At 44.4% G+C, this 23,220-nt stretch overlaps 1 protein-coding gene across 1 annotated transcript in view; it reads left to right on the forward strand.

The window, feature by feature from the left end:
* NLK (nemo like kinase) overlaps positions 1–23,220 on the forward strand; it is a 762,154-nt gene that overhangs the window by 206,987 nt on the left and 531,947 nt on the right. The window lies entirely within an intron of this gene.

Here is a 23,220-nt window from a genome sequence, read left to right on the forward strand (position 1 = left end):
TTTTCTGAGACGCATGCTGTTTTGGGGGACGTTAAATGGCACAACTCTCTTGTCAGATCATGGTACTGGTGAAGGCTGCGGTGGCCCCGGGGCCACAGTTTTATGTATTGCTTTCAGGTGAACACGGTTCAGTGGCATATGTACTGGCTTGTGAGCAGTTACTTAGAAGACCCAAGCACCTCCGATCCCCTGTTGGCCATAGCATCCTTACTCCAGTGGTTGGTCCCTTGAGCCCACCAGGGTCCTCCAGCATCTTCCTGGTTGCTTCAGATGGCTCTACTGTGCTTCCTCATCCTCTCAGTGGCTTCATATGTACCAGTTCTTCCTCCTTCTGGGCTTACAAATTCAGGGCAGGCATATCACTGATTGATAGCTGCAACCTTGGACTCATGCCGGGCTGTCCTCTCTGGGAGACCTCTTCCAGGGTGACCAGCTTCTATCTTTTGGGCCTTAATAGAGCAATTTGACCTTCATAAAACACAGTTTCTGCTTTATGCTGCAATGGCTGGTGCCCTTCGAGATCTTTGGAGGTCCTGGGTGAAGAGTGCCCCATTTACCCTCTTCTTCACAATATCCATGCCATGGGTGGTGGTCGTCTTCACAACATCCATACCATGGGAGGTGGTCGTCGTGTGATCAGCTGGCTGGCCAGCTCCTTCACTGAGTTGTCACAAATCACCCTTCAAGCACTTAGGGAGCTGTGGGAGGAGGAATTTGGCAAAACCCTCTATGAGAAGTAATGGGCATGAGCCCTGGCTAATTTGAAAAAGGTCTCTAGAAATGGCCATCTCCAGCTGATTTTATGTGCTCCACTACACCTGTATAACCCCCAGTACATCTGTAGGATTTTCCTGGGTGCCTCTGACAGATGCACTAGGTGCTCTGCTCTGTCCCTAAAGGACATCCTTTGGACTGCCTCCAAATCTGGCCCTTCTGGGATGCACTCCTTGGCTACCCTGAGGGTGTCACAGGGATAATAGGGATCAATTCTTGGGAGATTTGTGTGCTAGATATTGTTCTGCCCCCTAAGATTTGCAAGATGACAATGCAGTTTTTTTTAGACATGGCCCTCATTCTGACCAAGCGCTCTATCGCAATGAAATGGAAGCACCCACAACCTCCCTGCTGCTACAGCTTAGGAACATGTGTTCATCCGCTGGGCAGGGGCTGAGACCGCAGCCCTCTGCTGGGATGAGGCAAGCGGCCTGTGCCGCTGACCAGTCACCCACATTTGGAAACAACTGCTGTGCAGTCTAAGTGGTCCCCTAGCTTCCTCAAAGTCCCCACAGTCAACAAAAAGCCTGACCAACACCGGCCTCTTTATTCCATAGACTGCCCTTTAATGAGGTGTCCCCTCCCCCCAGCCCGAGTCCCCTCTTCTCCTACCCATTCTCCCCATTCCACCCTGCCACAACACACACTCCTGCCATTTCTGCGTCTTTTCACCCTTGGCTGCCTATTCCTTCCAGTTTGTCACAGTTTTCACGTATATAGAAAATCAATAAACAATGTTTTTGTTTAAAAAAAAATACATCTGTTGTGGTAAAATTGACCTCTTATCTTTCTGAAATGAGCAGAGGGAAAACATTGTTCGAGCAATAATCTTGCACTTTTGTAGGTGGTGGGCAGTATTTGTTACTTTTGCTGGTTCTAATTATGTTTAGTTTGTGGACACAATAGGTATGAACTCGGTGACTATACATTTCCCAAGACGAAACACAAATCTGAATTAATCAGGGGGCCGTTGTCTTTATTGGTCAAGGTTTTCCAAACATATTTTCATAAATTCATAAACCACTCCATTCAAATATCGTTGTTTTACTTTTGGAGGGCATTCAGGTTAACAAAAACTGGTGGCATCAACATAGGATACCCATCCTTGGATTTCCCGGACCTTTATTTTTCAGAAACTTTTAGGCTTGGTAGGGTTATGTGGGTCCCATCTTACTGACTTAATTTCCCTATTCTGCAGCTGTCACCCAGCTAACTTGCATTTTCTTTAACTATAGTTTGATGTAAATGCATGTCTTTAGGGTTAAGAAAAGTGGTGGAATCTTTGAAAGCCACAGCTCCTGGTGTTCTCTTGATATGGCTTGCAATTACAATACACCACTTCCTCTCAGTCAGAGCTAGCAATCAAAGCACTACTAATTACTCACTAAACTGTGAATACCGGAGTAGCTGCCAAACACCTTCATCGACTTTTAGGATCTTTCACAACTAATAAGTACGGTATGTGCTGTCTGATAGAAACATAACCAACAATCAGTAGCAGGTCCACAACTGAGAATTTAGCCCCTTCTCTCCCGTGAACTGTATTCTGCACAACGTCTGATCACATGGGAGAGGGGAGTGGTGGCCTTCATGTGGTGGCCACAGAAACAGTCTAAACATATAATCTATACCTATTCTGATTACAGCACTGTCTCTGAGTGCTTTCCTCCGGACGCAATATGGTCAACATTCAACACCTGCTGGAACTCATAAGTCATCATACCACCTTTTTGGCTCCACGTCAGTTTAACTCATTTTAACTTTCAGTTATGTAGATGTTTGGCTCAAGTAGTGTATACTTTTACAACTTCTCCTTTCGACCTGGGGCACCAGGCATAGATCCAAAACCCCACTCATGCCAAAATGCATGCAAAAGATGTCCTCTTTTTTAATAATAATATCACTAATAAGAATTCTGATATGCTTCTTAAGTTGATTTTCCCTATTATTTGGTTGTGTCTTTTTTTATTACTTTTAAACTAGTCTCATCAACACCATCCTGCCCAAGAGCTGAGCAGAGCGCCCCTAGAGTTCCCTAGTAACACTTGTAAGCAGAATTCCTAGCCAACAACTAACATTAAATATTTACTATTCTGTCCGCAACTGCACCCTCTTCCAAATCAAGAATGCAATCACATGATATACCCTGAGGCATTCTAGCAGTTAAAAAGATGAAACAGATGAAGCACCACAATAGAAGAAGTGAGTCTATATGGTGGAAAGACCGGCACAGTGAGGATAAAAAAATATCTATTAATAGGTCACGGACTATAAAACAGCCAAATCATTGCTTTGCTGCCACGGTAAATAGATCCAGAAATTATGCTAGGGGTTATTTAAACTGGTGGTCGACACTACTTTTCCGTTATGCACATGCTTACTGAAAAACCTGCAGAGTTTCAGAACAAACTCACTTCTTGATTTATTAGAAAACGTGAAAAAATAAAGCAAAGTTCAAGTGCTACTGAAAATTATTGATGCATCTTGCCAGATGCATACTTTACAGCACTTTGTCCCTCCTTGACACTTAGGCAATTTCTCCTTCAACCAATGTCTTTTTTTTTTTTTTAGAATGTAACAAACTTATTCTGAGTATTGAACCCTACTGCTTCTCAAGTGAATTCTGCTTCACCTTGGCTATTGCGTTTGTCTGCCTCTTAACAGGATTATCAAGAGGGCGATTTTCACTCAGCTTAATTAAAGGTACTGTTAATGTTACTGTACATGTTAAACAGGGTTTAGACCCCGCCCCCATCACCTAGTTATAGGCCAGTACCATCCTTGCCAGTCTAGTCAGTCTTCCATTCATCATCACATTTTCCAGCATCAACACTCAAACTACAGCATGCCATTCAGCCCATGAATGCACAGACATGTCACTACGGTGTCTAAGCATCAGCCGTCAGTGTTTTACTAAGTATATCTCAATCACCCTAACTGCTCCCCGATAAAAACTTGTAAGAAAAAAAATCATGATCTTGTAGTGTCGCCATCCAAATACCAGGTTCTCACTTTCAGTGTACCAGTATAATACTGTCGGTGCCAGAATTTTATGGTTCTGCTGTGTTAACCTGCATGCAGCCTATTGGCTAATAATGCTCCATTGTTTTCAATGTAGTTTTTTCTCTTTTTTTCACTGGTGTTGCTACTGCTTCTTTCCCTGGGCCCAGCTATGGGGCTTTGGAAAGTTTTTCTCTTCTTGTAAATTTGAAAGGGACTGTTAAAAAAACAAACAAAAAAAAAACATAGAAATAAAGCATTTTAGCCTGTTTATAAATATAGTCTGCATTGCTGTTGTACACACGTATACATGAGTTTGGTATGAAAATTGTCTACTAAAAATGCTATATATATATTTTTCGTGTATATTTCATACTTATACATGTGTGTATTTTATGTATGCTCCGGGGTCCCTGCATGAGGGCGGGAATATTCAATGTTTATGACTTTGATGAGGATACCCCTGGAAGAGAACTAGTATTTACAGGTAAGTAACTTATCCTTAGTGCACAGCAGTTCACGGTACCCCTGGCTAGTTTTGACGGCGCCCCGGGGTGCTGTGGCACACAGATTGGGAACCCCTGGACTAGATTAATGCAGCTTCCAGGAAGGTGCTATAGCTGTTTTTTCCTACAGTGTAGGGTGTGTGTATATACACGGGAAGCAGGAAACCTTCCTTTTTTTTTATTTTTTTTTTTACTTTGTTTGCCTGGTGTCTAGTTACTTTAAAAACAGTTTTGAATGAGGTAGATTCAAATAAACCACCACCTCTAATCTGCCCTCTTCGCACTTTAACCTCTGAAATGATTTATGGGTCAAAGAAATCGGGGGCAGCAGGCCCCTTTTTGTTTTTTTAAATCCATTTCCTTGTCATCTTAGTAGTGTTGGGCTCTGATGAGAAGCTGATGTTGGTGCTGGCCAAAAGAAATGCAGGACACTGACCCGTGTCAGGAAAGCTAGCACCCCACTCAATTCCATCTATTTATATACAGATAAAGACACCAAAAAATAATCCTTTTCAAACCCTTTTTGGCCAATCTGGGAGCAGAGCTAGGACCCCATATTTGTATGACCCGTCCTACCTGGTGGTTCAAAATGTCTCTGGGAATTTCAAAGAACTGCTAAAATATCATTGTGCTGTACTGGACATCATTGATCCAAAAAATAAAGCAATTTCGCTGCCAAGCCAGGTGGAGGCACGTGGAATGCAGCACCCCTTCCCTCCTCCCGAGTAGTAGTATGAGGGGTTCTTCCTTGGAATTTGTTTGCAAAGCATGCTTGATAAATTGTTTGCCCTGTTGAGGTGATATAGATTGTTTGCACATGTAGAACATGATTTATTATTGTTCAGTACCACACCTATATAGTGCAATCACCACTGTGTGGTTAGAGGAAGGTCAGAGTTGCCCTAGGAAGAGTGTTTTTTGATTTGACAATAACTTAGCAACTTGTTGGTGAGTTTTTGCAAAACTTTCTAAGTTTGTCCACCTGAGCTCCTTCCTGGAAAGTTTTGGCATGATATGTCGAGCTGGGGCTGAGAAAAAGAGGAGGGGGCACAAAATTGCGTTTTCCCATGTTAATTTCAATAGGAAACTTTGGGAAGTGATGCAGAAAAAAACAGCTGAAACGAATTACACCAAATGTGGCACAAAGTTCGATATTTACTCAAAAAGCTTGCTTTTCGTTATTTGGTGTAAATTTGTTCATCTGTTTCAAACAAATGTTTAAATTCTAGTGATATGTGAACGGTTGGTCCCACAGGACTCAAGCGATATTGCAGAGAAAAAGACAATACAGCAATCTGATTTAACAAGGGGGTACTTTTTTCCCTGTTCTTGGTCGGTTGCCTGGCCACAACATTAAGTAAAATGTTGCAGCTTCCATTGCAGGACACAGGAACATGGTCCCCATGTCCTGAACTTGTTTTAAAAAAATGTGTAGAACAGAGGAGACATTACTATAATGTTTAATTTCATAGTTACATCAATACACATTTATCTACACTAGAATAGGACGTTGATTTCAATAAAATCTTGAAACGTATTCATAGTCTGAGTTCTTGTCTTATGTCCATTTATGATGTAAGGTGATTTGGTACTCACTAACAACAAATAATCCTGTGAATCTTACATGATTGATCGTTGGCCAAAACACACCACTTTCATGCCATGAGCAGGTGGTTTGTGGGTTACAGTACCAGCTTTCTGACTCTAGTTGGCAAACTGCTGTGTGAATCTTTATGTAGTAAGAGTGTCTAGGAAAACGAATCCTGGGCCTGTTGCTTACTATTGTAAAAAAAACAAAAACAAAAAAAAAGTATCTTCTGCAGAGCTGCAGACGTGTCCAGCACAGCCATTACGTTTTACTGGTTAATACATGTAAGCCGATCAGTGTTGTATCCTGTAACTACATCTACCACATTTGTCAGGGATACCATTCTTATTGGTGGGCAATCTTTCCTCAGCAGTTGGACCGTTATATGAACTGTCTAAGGGATAGGCTATTCCTGTGGAGTACATAGCTACTGCGTAATGCACCAATAAGTATTTAATACATTAGGGACTTATAGATGTCCTCTCAAACTCTCAACTTTGGATAGTCTTCAAAATATATGCAATGTTAACTGGATGTTTGGCGTGATAAACATATACTGCTGCTTTGCTGGAACTACCTTCTTATCTCTTGTAAGGATAGGTTGTCACCATTTGTCTCTGTTAAGTAGAAGTAAAGTCTATACCGATAGTCCATAGCTATTAAATTCCTGTCTCACCTAAGGTCCAGGTTATCAGGCTGGCACTACAATTTTTAAAGGCTTCTGTCTTATGATGCTACCATAGACGCCTGCAATAAACAAAAGGGTACCAAACTACGAGAAATTATTTTAAAATGGCCTTTTTGTTGTGGCAATAGGAGCACCCGTTTTGCTATTCGAGTTCTATTACATGGTCCTTTTTACTACTTTTTGCTAATATGGCCCCCATAATAACCCCCAAACTCCCCCCCCCCGTTTTTTATGGGTACCAGGACAGGAATAACAACATTCGACAACCACTCGATTGTCTCACTGATTAACTTCGTAAGATGGCCGCCGAGACGTTAGTCCTTCTTCTATTTCCAGTACCCGGAACAACCGGCTGGTGTGTTCCGGGCGATTCGCGCTACTCAGCGCTAGCATAAATAATCCCCTGCCTTATCAACACGCCGTTTTCAGGCGCGCGGCAGGGGGCAGGTTCCCGGACGTGACTGAGGATCGAAAAAGTAAGCAGGGGACAACGGGCGAGATCTGTTGCGCTTTACGAGCATATTAGACCATTTAACATTCACGTAGTCTGATTTATGACTTGCATGGTCCCTCTACCTTTACCGGGCGACCGCCATGATTGATTAAGATCAGGATACTCTATATTTTTCCCATTCAAAATAATTAATGGACGTGTGGTAATATGCACTAGTCCCTTCTGGGGCATTGCATCATATACCGACCGCCATGATTGATTAAGATCAGGATACTCTATTATTTTTCCCATTCAAAATAATTAATGGACGTGTGGCAATAAGCACTAGTCCCTTCCGGGGCATTGCAGCATATACCACATTTATTAGAGGTCAATTATGGCATAGACAAAACAGGTGTGTGTTTGCTATATGTGTTTTTGGCAATATAACCCAGGCATATTTACAGGGTAACCTACTTCCAGAGGACTGTGAAGCCAAATAGCAGTAAAACCTTTAAGATCAGAGATATTTCCATCAAGTGCATTAGAATTCACTTTTCTCCATATAACTGCTTTTTAACAAACACTATAAATGTGTACACATACATCTTTATGCACAGGTGTATCTAATATCGAATTTAGTGATACAATTCAGACGGAAATACTCAGACTTGTTGAATACTATGTCTCCATGTATTACTATGCGGTGCTACATTATTACATATCATTAATATTTTTATTTAGTTCGTTTTCCTTGGTTGATGCTAGCGCAGACCTAGGGAGCCCAATCTCTAATATGGGATGGTAAGCATCGCAAAAAACCTTTTCATCTTTATGTATTATACACTGATTAAGGGTGGTTGTCACTATAATTGTTTTCAATTGTGTTTTTTCTGTGTTGACTATTGGCACTAACTGTTTTGTGTCTTTTTGATTATATGCAGGGCGACTATACTGACCGACTGACTTAGACATACTCTGTCTTCTACACTGTAAGTGACTTGGTGTGCACTTGATAAATTAGTGACACATAGGAGAAGTAGTTTAATAATCAAAGGCTTTTTGCGTGGGTCCTGAAGAAGCGTCACTGGATCACTTTGTGACCAAACACAGACGCGAAACATTTTGACCATGTAGGATTAGGCGAACTACCTTCCTAGATTATAGAGTGTAACGGTACATTATTTCCAGTAACACTCTAATATTTTTTGCTTTTAATCTTGGCCTGAACCCAATTTCTATCACATTAAAATAGTGGCTCAGGTTCAGAGCCAATTTTAGAGTTTTGTCTCTTTTTTCTACACTCTCCGTTTCCGATTCAGTTTCTTTCCCAGACCCTTGTTGTTAGCAATTTTACAATGGTTGAGTGCCACCCAGAATGTTGGGTGGCCCGCCAGGCATTGCAGCACCAGTCTGGCGAGGAGTGAGCCCGATGATGATACCTGTCACCCAAATGGGTGCTTGAGGGCCCTCCTAAGAATACTCAGTACAGATTCGCCACTTCCAAACTGGATTAGTTTCCTTATTTCTCTCCTTTGTGGAACAGTGCACTTGTTTTGATATAATAGGAGCACCCGAACAACTAAATATAATTTGCGTAAGGCTCTTCAAATATCTACTATTTCTGGTTGGCCTCCTCTATTACTTTCGTTTGTCTTCTTGTTCCACAAACCAATACCTTTTACCTTGTCTTGATTAATACACAGATATTTGTAGAAACTATCTCAAAAAGGTAATAGCTGCTTGTGCAGCATAGTGGAAGTGTACAGATTTTCATTACTTGCAGTTTTTCCAGTATCAGAGCCCATTCCGTTCCCTTTTCCCTGCCCATGTTATTAGGTTCCGAAACCTGCTTGCGTGTCAGATTAACCATCAACTTTCATGCACATTTTTTTTCAAATTTGTAATTTTTTTGTTTGGTAACATGAAGAGTCTTATGGCCAGATGTAGCAAAATCCGATTTTGCGACTTGCAAATTGCGAGTCTGAGCGACTCGCAATTTGCAAGTCGCAAAATCTGATGCAGAATGGTGTTTCAGACACCTTCTGCGACTCGCTATGGGGTCGCAAAGACCCACCTCATCAATATTCATGAGGTGGGTCGCATTTTGCGACCCCATGCGAGTCCCTGCACTCACAGGGATGGTGGCCTGCTGTAGTCAGCAGACCTCCATGTCTGTGACTGCTTTTTAAATAAAGCAGTTTTTTTTTTCATTTTGCAGCCCGTTTTCCTTAAAGGAAAACGAGTTGCAAAATGAAAAAAATACCGGAATCGTTTTTTTCAGAGTAGGCCACTGCCTGCTCTGAAAAAATATTTTTTTCGACATTCACAAAGGGTAAGGGGTCTGGTGGGGACCCCTTCCCTTTTGCGAATGAGTTACCACCAGTGTGACACTGGTGGTAACTGCGAGTTGCTTTGCGACCGCATTCGCAGTCACAAAGCAACTCTGAATTGCGATGCGAGTTGCAAATAGGAACGGGACACCCCTTCCTATTTGCGAGTCGCATTCCCAAATTGCGAGTCGGTACCGACTCGCAATTTGGGAATGAGCATCGTGTGAAGCCGTTTGCATGGCGCAAACTGCGTTTTTCGCAGTTTGCACCATGCAAACGGCTTGCTACATCTGGCCCAAAGAGATTTAAGAGCTGCAGGAAGGTCATGCCTCAGACTGATGTTCATGAATACTTTCGTGTTTGGGAGGGCAGTCTAGCAAGACTGCCAGAAATGTTATACGTGTCTCAGCATGCCCTCTAGTTTCAGTCCTCTAGGTAACAGAAACCTTACAGCTCACAGCCAATATCTCATTTGCATGTGATACGTGCATTAAGGAAAGGGTTTCTAATAGCCTCTGGACGGAGAGGCTCTCTTGTGCCTCTTTAGGACTTCAACAAAATGGCTCTCTTGCACAAATATAAAGTTTTGAATTGATAGTGAGAGCAGAACAGGAGGGTCTGTCTTCTTTTCCAGGATATTGACCTGAAGCAGCTGAGTTGTTTAGGTAACTGCTTTGGGAGTGAATTTCCCTGCATTGTTGAGGTATCTTCTTAGGTGCCCACCAAGATGCTCAGAGTTATTTGAAGTAGGAATGTGCTGCTCCTTGTTATCAAAATGAAGATTGTATCTGGAGTACTCCTCTATGTCTTCTTTTTATAGTTCAGGCCTGAGGCTATGGAACTGCAGATGTAGATAAGTTCTTCATTATGCTAACTGTTGATTTGATGGAGGCTTTGCTGGTGCTGCCAGTGAGAGTGCGGGTGGTGCTGTTGACGTTTTTCATACTCCTAATGCTAAGGGTGAAATCAGTTGTCTAGGGCAGTACCGCCCAAGCATTTTAGAAGCATAACCTAATTTTTAGAACGACGAACGTTTGCGACCCGCTTAGCTTTAGTGGACATGAGATGGGTGATTTTTGAATGTAACTAAACTGTTGTGTGCAAATGCACTATCATTTGCAGACAACATGTATCCATTGAATTGGCCACTAAATGTTTGCAAAGTATTACTGATAAAACAATATTGCACACAAATTATAATGTGTTGAAATCATATTTCATTGAATATTATTCATTCGTGCATCACCAAGTAGTGCCATAATTTGTTTTGATCCTTTTATTTCTGATGGATACAACTACCTGTGGATTCCTCACCTTATGAATTCTCCCAATGTGCAAGCATTCGACGGAAAATCTTCATCCCAGCTCTCCACATCGACGAGGATGTCACAATTGCACGGCTCTGCACGCAACTCTGTCTGACGTCACCGTGGCAATAAGAGGTCCTCGCCGGCGTGCTGACGTCAGGTCCCTTTTTTCCTTGCTTTCGACGCTAATGGTTTTCTCCTAGCTCTAGTTACTGTTTCAAAGGTGTCCTTTCTGTCTCTGGTTAAAATGTTCCCTCCTAGGAAGTCGGGTTTTAAACCTTGTCAGGAGTGCGAGGGTCGCATGTCGGTTACGGACCCACACGATGACTGCCATTGGCCTTTCAGCTGCTAGAAGAAGGAGAGATTGCTGAGTCCTTGGGGGATTATCAGGGTCTAGACACAGCCAGTGGGCTGGACACTTCCCGGAGTGGGATCTTTCATCTCCAGGAGAGTTTGCAGAGGAAGCGGCCTCTTTCCATTCTGTGGTCAGGAAGGTGGCAAATTTCTTGGACCTTCCATTGCCAACTGCTGAGGTTACAACTAATATTTTGACTGAGGTCCTACATCCTTCTTCGGCTTCAGCAGAACCCTTGCTTCCATTTAATGATGTTCCTATGGAGCCTATATTGGAGATTTGGAGGAAGCCTGAGTCATTGCCAGCTGTGAACAGACCTGTTGCAAGACGGTATAGGGTGGCTCTGGGATAATCCGGGATTTTTATCAAAGCTTCCGACTCCTGAGAGTTAAGTAGTCCAGGCCTCATGTTTGGCACGTTCTGCACCAGGCTCCTTCCCTGTTATTCCTTTGGACAGAGAGTCCAAGAGGATGGAGCAGTCGGACAAGAAGACTTTTTCATCCTGCAGTATGGCCCTGAAAGCGGCAAATGCTACTTGTGTGTTAGGGAGATATGTCCACGCCATGATGGATGCGGCTAAAGCTGTAGTTCCAGACTTACCGCAGGATATGCAGGGACAGTTTAGTGAACTCCTATCAGATGCTCAAGCTAAGGCTAAACAGATTATCCAGTCTGGTCTGGATTCTACAGGCTCAGTGGCCAGGGCGATGGGTACCTCAATCGCTACCAGGAGGCATGCATGGTTGAGGTCTTCTGGCTTTTCTACGGATGCCCAGACCACTCTATTGGACCTGCCTTTTGGAGGAGAAAAGCTGTTTGGAGCCAAAGCTGACTCTGCCTTGGAGTGCTTCAAGGACAGTAGGGCAGCAACAAAGTCTTTGGGTCTGCAGGCTTCCACTACTACCTCTTTCAGGTCTTTTCGGAGGTTCAGGGAGTTCGGGTGTGGAGCCGTTTATCGTAGGAGACCCCAGTCCACAGTCCAGCAGCCTGCCAGCCTCCCATATAGGTCCCTTAGAGGGCGGGGGAGGGTTCGGACAAGAGGGGCTACCCAGCAGCACCCTGCATCATCCTCTTCCTCTGGGGGACAACAAGGGAAGCAGCCCTAGTTTTCTTCCCATTTTGAGTCACCCTTCTCCTGTAGGGGGAAGGTTATGTTTTTTTCTCCGTGAGTGGGAGTTAGCCACATCAGACTCCTGGGTTCTAAATATTGTGAGGAACCAACAGGCATTCTGTTTAAGTTTTTGTTTTTTGAGGTGATAGGTGTGAGATTTATGCTCTTCTTCTATTCTTATTACGAGCACTTCACCTTTTTGCACTTATTTATGTCCTTTTTTGGTGATTTGGTAAGGGATTCCATAATTTTTTTATAAGAATAGAGAATATATGTATATTTTTGTATATAGAATAAAGGATGTTTTCTAAATGAATATATATCTATGCTGCATGTGAATTATATGGGTGTATGTGTTGTTTAATTTGTTTCCTGAGTGGGCAATGTCGTTTTGTAATTATATCTTACCCAGCCCCTCTAGGGGGGTTTTGTTGGGGTCACCCTCTGTGGTTTGTAATATACACATTAGCAAACAATCATTGGTAAAACAAGCATTGATAAAACCAATTGTGTAACATAGCACATTATCTTTACTTAGAAACATAAAGGTTTAACCAAGGACAGAGATATGATTTAACCCTAATCCCTGGGGATGCTGACAGGTAGCGTAGGAAGCACCTTGGGGATTCCTGACACCAGCTCCAAAGTTGTGCTGTTTCGGATAACAGCATGAGCAGGGATCCTTAAAGCAACACTTAGCTATTTTTTTCTTTCTTTTTTTTAAAAACAATTTCTGATGAAGTGGTTGATACATGGAGTTTCTTAAAATTAATTTAATGTATGTTGATATTTGAAATATGATGTTTTTACTAGTATTGCCATTCATGAAAATGGTGGAGGGGCTTGGCCTTCTGTATGCCTTGTGAAAGGCCACAAGCTAAAATGCATAGGTGTGGTGACCTCCATGGAACCAACTACAATGGAATAAACTGTTCTATCCAGGAGTGCTTGAATTCCCTTTGCATCTTTAGAGGGAATGATTGTGAAAAATATTTATACATTTTGGTTGTAAAGGTTTTTATGAGGATACCGCCTGGAGATTGCTAGACCTTGCCCTTTCTGCAGGGTCACACCAGATTGTTGCCTTCCTCTATTTTTCTGAACTTGTTTTTGTTAGACTCTAGGGCTCTGTGCATTGTTCCCCTGCTAACCAGTTTAAAATGATGGTGCTCTCCTTTGAAAGCATGGTAACATTGTCTTACATCTTATTGCTACATTTAATTTACTTGTAAGTCTCTAGTATATGGTACTACATGCACTCTGGCCTGTAAATTAATTACTACTAGTTGGGATGGAACACTTATTGTACCACCTAGTTAAGTAGCTCTTTAAAACATGTCTCAGATCTGCCATTGAAGCCTGTAGTGCAGTTTTAAACTGCCATTTCGACCTGGTACAATAACCCTTTTGCCAGGCATAACCTTTCCTTAACACTTATAAGTCACCCCTAAAGTAGGCATTAAAGGTTTTTAGGGCAATCTGCATGTTATTTAAAAAGTAGGATATGTGACTTTACGTGTCCTGGTAGTGAAAATAGGGTTGCCTTATTACATTTAATAGGTGCTAACTTTGGATTGGGAGCAGATGGGAATATCATGCTTAGACTCAAATTAATTGTAATTTGAAAAACTCTTTAATCGTAGTCTGGTTGTAGGTTTCAATTTTGAAAATGCCACCTTTAGAAAGGTGGCATTTTCTTGTCCTAATCATTTGTGGCTTCTGCCACTGTCCTGGGTCACATGACTATGAATGCCTCTGTTGTTGAGATATGTATATTCTTCCAGACAGTGACACAAAAAGGGACTAGGGTGGGCAGCATGGACCATCCTGCTGGGATGGCTGGGGGGCAGAGTTGTGCTTACACTTCAAAGGGCTTTCCTCCAGCACACACAAAGGAACCGGACACTAGCCTTTTGTCACCCTATACTTCCTATAGCTTTTGTAAGGGTTAGGGAAGAACTTTCGAGAACCAGATGTGGGAGAGTAGGACCGTGTGTTCCACCCACACACAAAGACTGGCACCAGGTATAAGTATTGGACCTCCTGAACCACTTATCAATATACTCCTGGACCTGTAGACTTTACAGAAGGGCTGTCCTGTTACTATCAGAGGACTGCCCTGCTGCTTGAGGACAGCCTTATTTTTCAAGAAGGAAGACCGAACCTGCTTCCTTTACCTCAGGTTAACCTGAGTGACTCCAAGGGTCAGTTGGCTGAGCTACAGGACCTCAACAAGCCCCAAATGCCACTCTGCAACTGCCCAGCTGACTTGCTGCACTGCAGCTGGACCTGCCTGAGCCCTGCCTACTGGAGTGAGTTCCTCATACTGAAGTGATGCCTCCCAGGTCTTGGATCCTTGACTGGCATCAGTTGAGCTCCTCTTGAGAAGAATGGTAAAATACTGACGTTTTTGGCTCTTGGCTACTGTGAACGGGGACTCTGCCGACTGCAATGAAAACCAACGTAAAGCTCTGATGAACCCTACTCTGCGTGCTACACCAACCACAAGCGACGACCATCTTCAGGTCTGCTCAGGACAGTGTTGACAGAGGGATCCATCTAAGTTCAGAGAGGCATAGAACTGAGAAGTAGCACTACAGAAGAGGCCCATTGTTGACGGTTATCGCCTAAGCAGGGAAGCTCATCAAAGTATTGATTGGCTTACCCTTGCTTTGGAAAGAGTAGAGGGGTCATGTTGGACTTAGCCGCCACTGCAGGATCACCACAAACCTTTTGCCTTTAGTCTTATACTTTGTTGAACCCGTTTTAGTTTGCCTTTAGGAATCTGTGAACTTTACCACTGCTACCCAGTACTGAAGTCTTTATGCTCTCTCCTTAAACTTGATAAAATTGGAATACACTTAATTGGCACATTTAGTCCATAATAAATGATACCACATGTACAGAGGGCATGTATATTTAATGCTACTATTAGGCTTTCAGCACTCATTGTTCCACCCACTAAAGTAGCCCTTTAAAACCTGTCTTAGACCTACCATTGCAGCCTGTTGTGCAGTTTTAAACTGCCATTGCAACCTACCACAATAAATGTTTGCCTAGGCCTAAACCTTCCTTATATTAATGTAAGGTAGGCCCTAAAACTCCATAGGGCAGGTTGCATGGTATTTAGATATAGGTCCTGTGAGTTCCGGTTTTACATGTCATGGCAGAAAAAAACTTCTAAAGTAGTTTTTTCACTATTGTAAAGCCTATCTGTCCCACAGACTAACAGTGGGCCACATTTAATAAGTGGTAACTTCAGATTGGGAGCACATAGAGATATGCTGTTTACACTCAAATTAAATGTAATTTTAAAATCATCTTTTATGGTAAAGTTGTATTTTAAGTTAGAATTTCAGGCCTCAAAAAATTATTAAAATGTTACTAGACCTGAATGGTCTCATAATTTGAATAATCTACTCGACCTAACTGTAATGTGCTTGACCCGTACACTGGTCTCAAATTGTGTGATTTTAGGAAAATATTTTATTTTATAGAGCTGCTTTTTTCTTAATCATCACATATAAGAGTAATTTCCAATATGTGAGATCAGCATGTCTGCTTTACAGAAAAACTATTTTGTTCCATATAGTAGATTAAACATTTGCTCCACGCAAAATAAGAATCTAGCCCACATCTAGTTTTACTTATAAAACTAAATAGTGTATAAAGAGTAATCTGTGGACATTGAGTTTCAGCAATCATATGTATCTTTTGCAGAAAACTAAGTGAAGTGTTCTTATTTGTTTTCATCTTCTTAAAATGTTTTTTTCTGATGGATATAACTACCTGTGGATTCCTCACCTTATGAATTCTCCTGATGCGTCCGCATTTAACGGAAATTTTCTTCCCAGCTCTTCACGTCGACAAGGACGTCACAGTTGCACAGCTCCGCACGTGACACCGTCTGACGTCATCGTGGCAATAAGAAGTCCTCGCCGGCGTGCTGACGTCAGTTCTCTTTTTTCCGTGCCTTTGACACGAAAGTTTTTTTCCTGGCTCTCGAACAGCTACTGTTTTGAAGGTGTTCTTGTTGTAGTAGTTACAATGTCTCCACCAAAGAAATAAGGTTTTAAGCCTTGTCATGAATGCGGGGTCGAATGTCATTAACAGATCCTCATGAGGACAGCTTGTGGTGCCTAATCTCGGACCACGACGTGGAGGGTTGCGTGTCCTGCCAGCTGATGAACCCGAAGGCCTTAAAAGAGAGAGAGGCTAAGCTCTTCTTGGCAAAAAATAAGAGTGGGCACAAGGGTCATCGAAGATCTAAGGTGAGGAACTCTTCCTCACACAAGTCCTCAAGATCTCATAAGAAGCGGTGCCGGCACGATTCTCGACGCCGTTCTTCCAGAGATCGTCTCGGTCCCCTCCGAGACAATGCCGTACGGCTTGGGAGGTCAGTCCAGCGATCACTCCTCAGAGTCCATAGGCTTCTCCGGCGCAGTCGTTGATTGAGGTCATCGAGTCCCTGGTGAGCCCTCCGATTTACTTTTCACCTGTGTTAGCTCAGGAGCCGGTGACGCACGTTTCGGAGCCTACCCAAGCGCCTCATGATGAGCAAAGGTTTCCTGCCTTCCTGACTCCGGGAGCAGATCCAGCAGCATTCCTTAATGCTGTGTTTAGCATTTTCAGCAAGGCTATGGCGTCTGCTGGTGCACCGCCTGGTCCCATGGGTCCATTAGCTTTTTCTTTGGGTTTGCTGGTGCCTTACAAACAGGCTCCATTTGTACCTTTCTGTCCAGCTGAAGGTGGTGGTTTGGCGCTGATGATGTCACCCCAGATGTTGTTGTCGATGCCGGCGCCGGATGGATCCTGGGCGGGACGCAGTGTTTTTTCCACCATCTCCTCCAGTAGAGCATCCATCTTCCTTGAATCCAGCGTCGTCGACGTCGGCTAATTCTCTGTCGGCACCGAGATTGGAGGCCAGATTGTGATCAAGAAGGAGCCTTGAAGCTCTTGGAGGAGCAGGAATATCAGGAGCAGCTGTTGGCGGAAGGAGAGATTCCTGAGCCTATGGGGGAATTTCGAGGTCTGGACTCTGCAAGTGGACTGGATACATCCCCTGAGTGGGATCTTTCGTCCCCGGGCTAATTCACCGAGGAGGCAGCAGCTTATCACAGTGTCATAAGGAAGGCTGCTGAATTCTTGGAACGTCTGTTGCCAGCATCTGAGGTGAAGACAAACATATTGACTGAGGTGTTGCATCCTTCCTCTATGTCTGCGGAACCCCTACTCCCTTTTAATTACGCCCTTACTGAGCCCATTTTAGACATTTGGAGGAAACCTGTCACAACTCCCGTGGTTTGTAGGACTGTGGCTAGGAAGTACAGGGTTGCTCCTGGGGATCCTCAGTTTTTGTGTCAACATCAAACACGTGAGAGCTTGGTGGTTCAAGCTTCCTTTTCTGCCCAATCTGCACCTGGCTCATTTCCTGCTACTCCATCCAATGGGAAGTCTAAGAGGATGGAGCAAGCAGCCAATAAAGGTTTCTCCTCATGCAGTGTGGCCTTGAAATCGGTCAATGCTACCTGTGTGCCGGGGAGGGATGTTCATGCCCTGATGGACACGGCAAGAGCTGTGGTGCCGAGCTTGCCTCAGGATGTGCAGGGGCAGTTTGATAAACTCCTTTTGGACACTGAGGCAGCAGCTATCAGATTACCCAGTCGGGTCTGGATACAGCTGATGCAGTGGCCAGGGCAATGGGCACTTCGGTGGCGACCAGGAGGCATTCGCGGGTTAGGTCTTCTGGCTTTTCCCCGGACGTTCAAGCAACTTTGTTGAACCTTCCGTTTGATGGCGAGAAGTTGTTTGGGTCCAAGGCCGACTCTGCTTTGGGGCATTTTAAAGACAACAGGGCTACTGCAAGATCCTTGGGGCTACAGGCTTCAGCATCCACACCCTTTAGAACCTTTCGGAGGTTCAGGGGGTTTGGCCGTGGGTCCTTTTTCCATGGAAGGCCACAGTCCAGCATGCAACAGCCTGCCAACCCTCTCTATAGGTCTTTTAGAGGGCGGGGGAGGGTTAGAACACGAGGGCCCACCCAGCAGCCTCCTGCATCATCCTCTTCTTTTGGGGGAACCCAACAAGGAAGCAGCCCTAGTTTTCTATCCATCTTGGATCATGCTTCTCCCATAGGGGGCAGGCTATATCTTTTTCTCCACAAGTGGGAGTTAGTCACATCAGACTCTTGGGTGCTAAATATTGTGAGGAAAGGTTATGCCCTTCCTTTTTGGGAGTTTCTCCCTCCCATCCCTCCCCGTCATTCGTTTTGCTCAGAAGTTCATCTCCTGCTTCAGCAGGAGGTGCAAGTCCTTTTGTTAAAGGGTGCAGTCGAGTTGGTTCCAGAGCAGGAAAGGGGTCAGGGATGCTATTCGAGATATTTTCTGATTCCTAAGAAGAATGGTCGATTGAGGCCTATCCTGGACCTGAGGATTTTGAATTGGTTCCTCAAACAGGAGAAATTCAAAATGCTGACTCTAGCACAGGTGCTTCTGGCATTGAACAAGGAAGACTGTATGTTGTCTGTCGACTTGCAGGATGCTTATTTTCATATCCCCATTCTGAAGTCGTACAGGAAGTATCTCTGGTTCGTGGTAGGTTCGCAGCACTACCAGTTTGTGGTCCTTCCTTTTGGTCTTACTTCCGCACCTCGGGTCTTCACGAAGGTGATGGCGGTGGTTGCAGCGCCACTCAGAAGGAAGGAAATATCTGTATTCCCTTACCTGGACGATTGGCTGATAAAAGCCAAGTCCCCAGAGCTTGTGGTGCATCACTTGCAAATGACAACACAGTTGTTGTTCAACCTGGGTTTTACGGTAAACATGAGTCCTCTCAGCGGCTCCTGTTCATAGGGGCAGTACTGGATACAACATTGACTCTGGCCTATCATCCACCTCGCGGATTCAAGACATTCAGGCGTTGATTCAAATGTTTCAAAACGGAGCAGCTGTTCCGGTCCTCAAGGTCCTACGTCTGCTTGGTCTGTTCGCTTATTGCATTCTGTTGGTCACCCATGCACGTTGGCACATAAGGGCTTTCCAATGGTGCCTCCGCAAGCAGTGGTTTCAACACAATGGGGATCTCTAGGAGTCGATAACGATCTCCAGAGAGGCTGCAGAGGATCTACGATGGTGGGCTGCGGACAGCAACCTTTCCCAAGGAAAGCCGTTTTGCCTCCCACCTCCGATGGCCACAGTCATAACAGATGGTGGGGAGCTCATCTGGGGGACCTGGTGATCAAAGGTCGTTGGTCTCCAGTAGAACAGATGTTTCACATCAATCTGTTGGAGTTACGGGCAATATGTCTGGCTCTCAAGGCCTTTCTCCCATCACTTCCCGGTCTGTCAGTTCAAGTCTTGACGGGCAACACTACTGCGATGTGGTACATCAACAAGCAGGGAGGAGTAGAGTCGTACCTTTTCTGCAGAGAGGCTCTGCGGCTCTGGTCCTAGGCACAGGACCATTGGATTTGCATAGTGGAAAAACATCTGGCCGGAGTTCTCAAGGTTCGTGCGGACAGTCTCAGTCGGCATTTCTCGGCCAATCGTGAGTGACGTCTCCATCCAGACTTGGTTCTTCACATCTTCCGGATGTGGGGATTTCCACAGATAGACCTGTTTGCCACTCGGGAGAACACACACTGCCCGTCGTTCTGCAGCCTCCAGTATCCTGTGCAGGGAGCGTTGAGGGATTAGTTTCAGATGTCTTGGTGCGACTAGTTGCTTTACGCATTTCCTCCATACCTTGATTCTTTGGGTTCTGAGGAAGATTTGTCAAGATTAGGCTCAAGTCATTTTAATAGCTCTGGATTGGCCAAGAAAAGTGTGGTACACAGACCTTCTCCAACTCTCACTGTGCCCTCCGCTCTGTCTCCTTCATAGGGCAGACCTCCTCTCGCGGTGGCAGGGGCAGGGGCAGTTTCTACACCACCACCTCCAGAGCCTGCACCTTCATGCCTGGCGATTGAACAGGGCCATCCGAGTTCCTTTTCTCTCCCTCCAGAAGTGGTGGATGTTATCTTTTCGTCCAGGCGACACTCCACCAAGACTGTCTATGCTAACAGATGGGTAAAATTTGTTCCTTGGGGTGGAGAGAAGCAAATTGATCCCTTGAAGGCCCATTTATCTGATGTTTTACTTTTTGCCCTTTCCTTGGCACAGAAGGGATGTGCAGTTGCAACTGTGAAGGGTTATTTATTGGTGCTGTCAGCCTTTCTGTGCTTTCCTGAGAGGCCTGACTAACAAGTTTCCTCCCACTCCGTTTCTTATGCCTCGGTGGGATTTGAATTTGGTTCTTACTTTTTTAATGGGTTCACCGTTTAAGCCTATGCATTCTTGCCCATTGAGATTTTTGGTTTTGAAAACAGTTTCCTCATAGCCATCACGTCTGCTAGGTGTGTGAGTGAGCTTCAGGCTCTTAGAGTGAAACCTCCTGTTACAACCTTTCATGCTGACAAGGTGGTGCTGAGAACCAGGGCGGCTTTCCTTCCTAAGGTTGTTACTCCCTTTCATGTGGGGTAATCTATAACACTATCTTCCTTTTACCCTCCTCCCCATCCTTCAAAGGAGGAGGAACGACTTAATCGTTTGAGGGCTTTGAGTTTTTACATTGAAAGGACAAAGGACTTTCGTATTGATGATCAACTATTCGTTGGATATGTGGGCAAGATGAAGGGAAAAGCCGTCCACAAGAGAAGCCTTTCCAGGTGGGTCATTCTTTACATAAAGATTTGTTATTCACTGGCAAAGAAGGTGCCTCCTGAAGGTATTGGGGCCCATTCCACCAGGGCTAAGTCTCCTACTTCGGCCTTGGCTGGAGGTGTACCAGTTGTTGATATTTGTAAGGTAGCAGCTTGGGCTTCCCTCCACACTTTCGCGAAGCATTGCTGCTTGGACTCGGAAGTTAGGAGGGACGGCCATTTTGCATGTTCTGTGTTGCAAGATTTCTTGGTGTGACCAGTGAGGCACCCACCTCTGAGTGCAGTACTGTTTTGGGATTCTAGTCCTAAGGTGAGGAATCCACAGGTAGTTGTATCCATCAGAAGAACAAGTTACTTACCTTCAGTAACACTCTTTCTGGTGGATACAGTAGCTATCTGTGGATTCCTCACAGTCCCACCCGCCTCCCCATTGCCTGTCTGGTCGTATCAAGACTTCTTTTATTTTATATATATATATATATACATAAAATATTAGTTTTTTTCTATATAAACAGTTATCCTGGTTTATATTTGTATTGGCATATATTATTTTCACCTCGAAGGCACGTAAAGAATGGTGAAACTGACGTCAGCACGCCGACGAGGACTTCTTATTGCCACGATGACGTCAGATGGAGTTGCGTGCGGAGCAGTGCAGTTGTGATGTCCCCGTTGACGTGAAGAGCTGGGAAGAAAATTTGCATAGAATGCTGGCGCATTGGGAGAATTCATAAGGTGAAGAATCCACAGCTAGTTACTGTATCCACCAGAAAAAACGTCACCAAATGTGTTAGAAATAAAACATGACATCCTACAGCCTTTCATTTCACACTTTTTTTGTCCAGTCAGACAGTTTGCCTTACAAAATCCTGGAACTTTGCATGCAGTCAGAGAAAGAAAAGTAATTGTAGATGTAATCTGACTTTTGACCTCTGTCTCTGAAAACAGAATAAACGTCACAAGATATAAACAGGACTTGAAAGCATCTTTAGTGCTCCTTAACTTTGTGAGTGATCAGAACACCTGTTCTTTGTCAGCTCACCAGAAGAGGTGAGTAGTCCCCTAATATAGCTTGCCCTGATAAACACTGAATTGCCAGAGCAAGTGGGAGAGTAAATTTGTTGAGGCCTGATTTTTGGAAATGGCACTTTCAGAAAGTTGGCATTTTCATACCTAAAACAACTGTGCCTTTCTGCCTGAGTCCAGGGTTCCATGACTGTGAATGGCTCTCCTGTGGTGTTTTGGGTATTCCAGACATTGAGACAAAGAAAACATTGGGGAGGTGGTCTTCCTGGGGATAGCAAAGGAGGAGGAGTTGGGCCCCTGGCCTGATTACATTTTAAAGGGCCATGCCTGCAGCACACATAAAGGCAGTGACACAAGACATACCCTTGCATTTGCCACCCTAGACAGCTTGAAACAGGACTAGGGGAATGGGAGAAACTGAACAGAACCAATTTTGGGGTGTAGGTCAGGGAATTACCTCACCCAAGGTCTGGCAAGGTATAAACATGGGACCTTCAGAACCATTCATCAGAACACTTCTGGACCTTTGGAAGATTTAGAAGGACTGTCCTGCTGCCAGAAGTACTGCCTTTCTGCTTGAAGGACTGGTCTGCTGTCTGAAGAAGGAAGGTTGGACATACTTGCCTTGAATATTAGGTTACCAAAAGTAACTCCAAGAATCGGTTAGCTGGCCTCCTGTTTGAGCTACAGGAACACAAAGGTTCCAGAGGCCTTCCATGCATCTGCCCAGATGTCCAGCACCAACTGGGCCTACCTGAGCCCTGCTCCTGGTCTCTGTTAGAGTGAGCCCTGACCCCTAGGAGTGTCCTCCCGGGTCCTGGCCCTTGGCTAGCATCAGAGTTTACTCCTTGTGGATCTGACGCGACAGGGCCCACAAACCAGCAGAGCACCAAACTGAACCTCTATCAGAACTGATGCAGAGCGACGCAAAGCCACGCTGTGCTGATCCAATCTTAGAGCTGCTGCAAAACCAAGGCTTCCTGGCGCAGGGCCTTGCACCACAGCACCTGCTAGCGCCTGAGTGCTGGCTTCACCGGAGCCAACCCATCATCTCACTGCTTCTGATCAGCAGCTTCACTGAAACTGGTGCAGCAGGCGTACCCTGACACAGGACCTCGCATGGCAGCACCTTGCTGTGTCTGTTAGGCAGCACCAGTGGAAAAGACACAGGACCCCACATTAAAACACCAAGGACAAAAAGGTGCGACTCCGAGCAGTCGAACCTAGTCCTTTACCAAGCCTGCGCTCCATTGCAGTCGGCCTGAACTTGTGTCCCGGTTCAGCGTGACCAGATACCAATAGTTGGTGCTATTTTAACCTACAACTTAAAAAAATCTTATCTCCAGTTCTACTGATTGGATTTTGATTCTTTTGGTGTAATTGTATTTATTAAAATGTACT

The sequence above is a fragment of the Pleurodeles waltl genome, chromosome 3_2, assembly GCF_031143425.1.
Source record: "Pleurodeles waltl isolate 20211129_DDA chromosome 3_2, aPleWal1.hap1.20221129, whole genome shotgun sequence".
NCBI classification, from domain to species: domain Eukaryota; kingdom Metazoa; phylum Chordata; class Amphibia; order Caudata; family Salamandridae; genus Pleurodeles; species Pleurodeles waltl.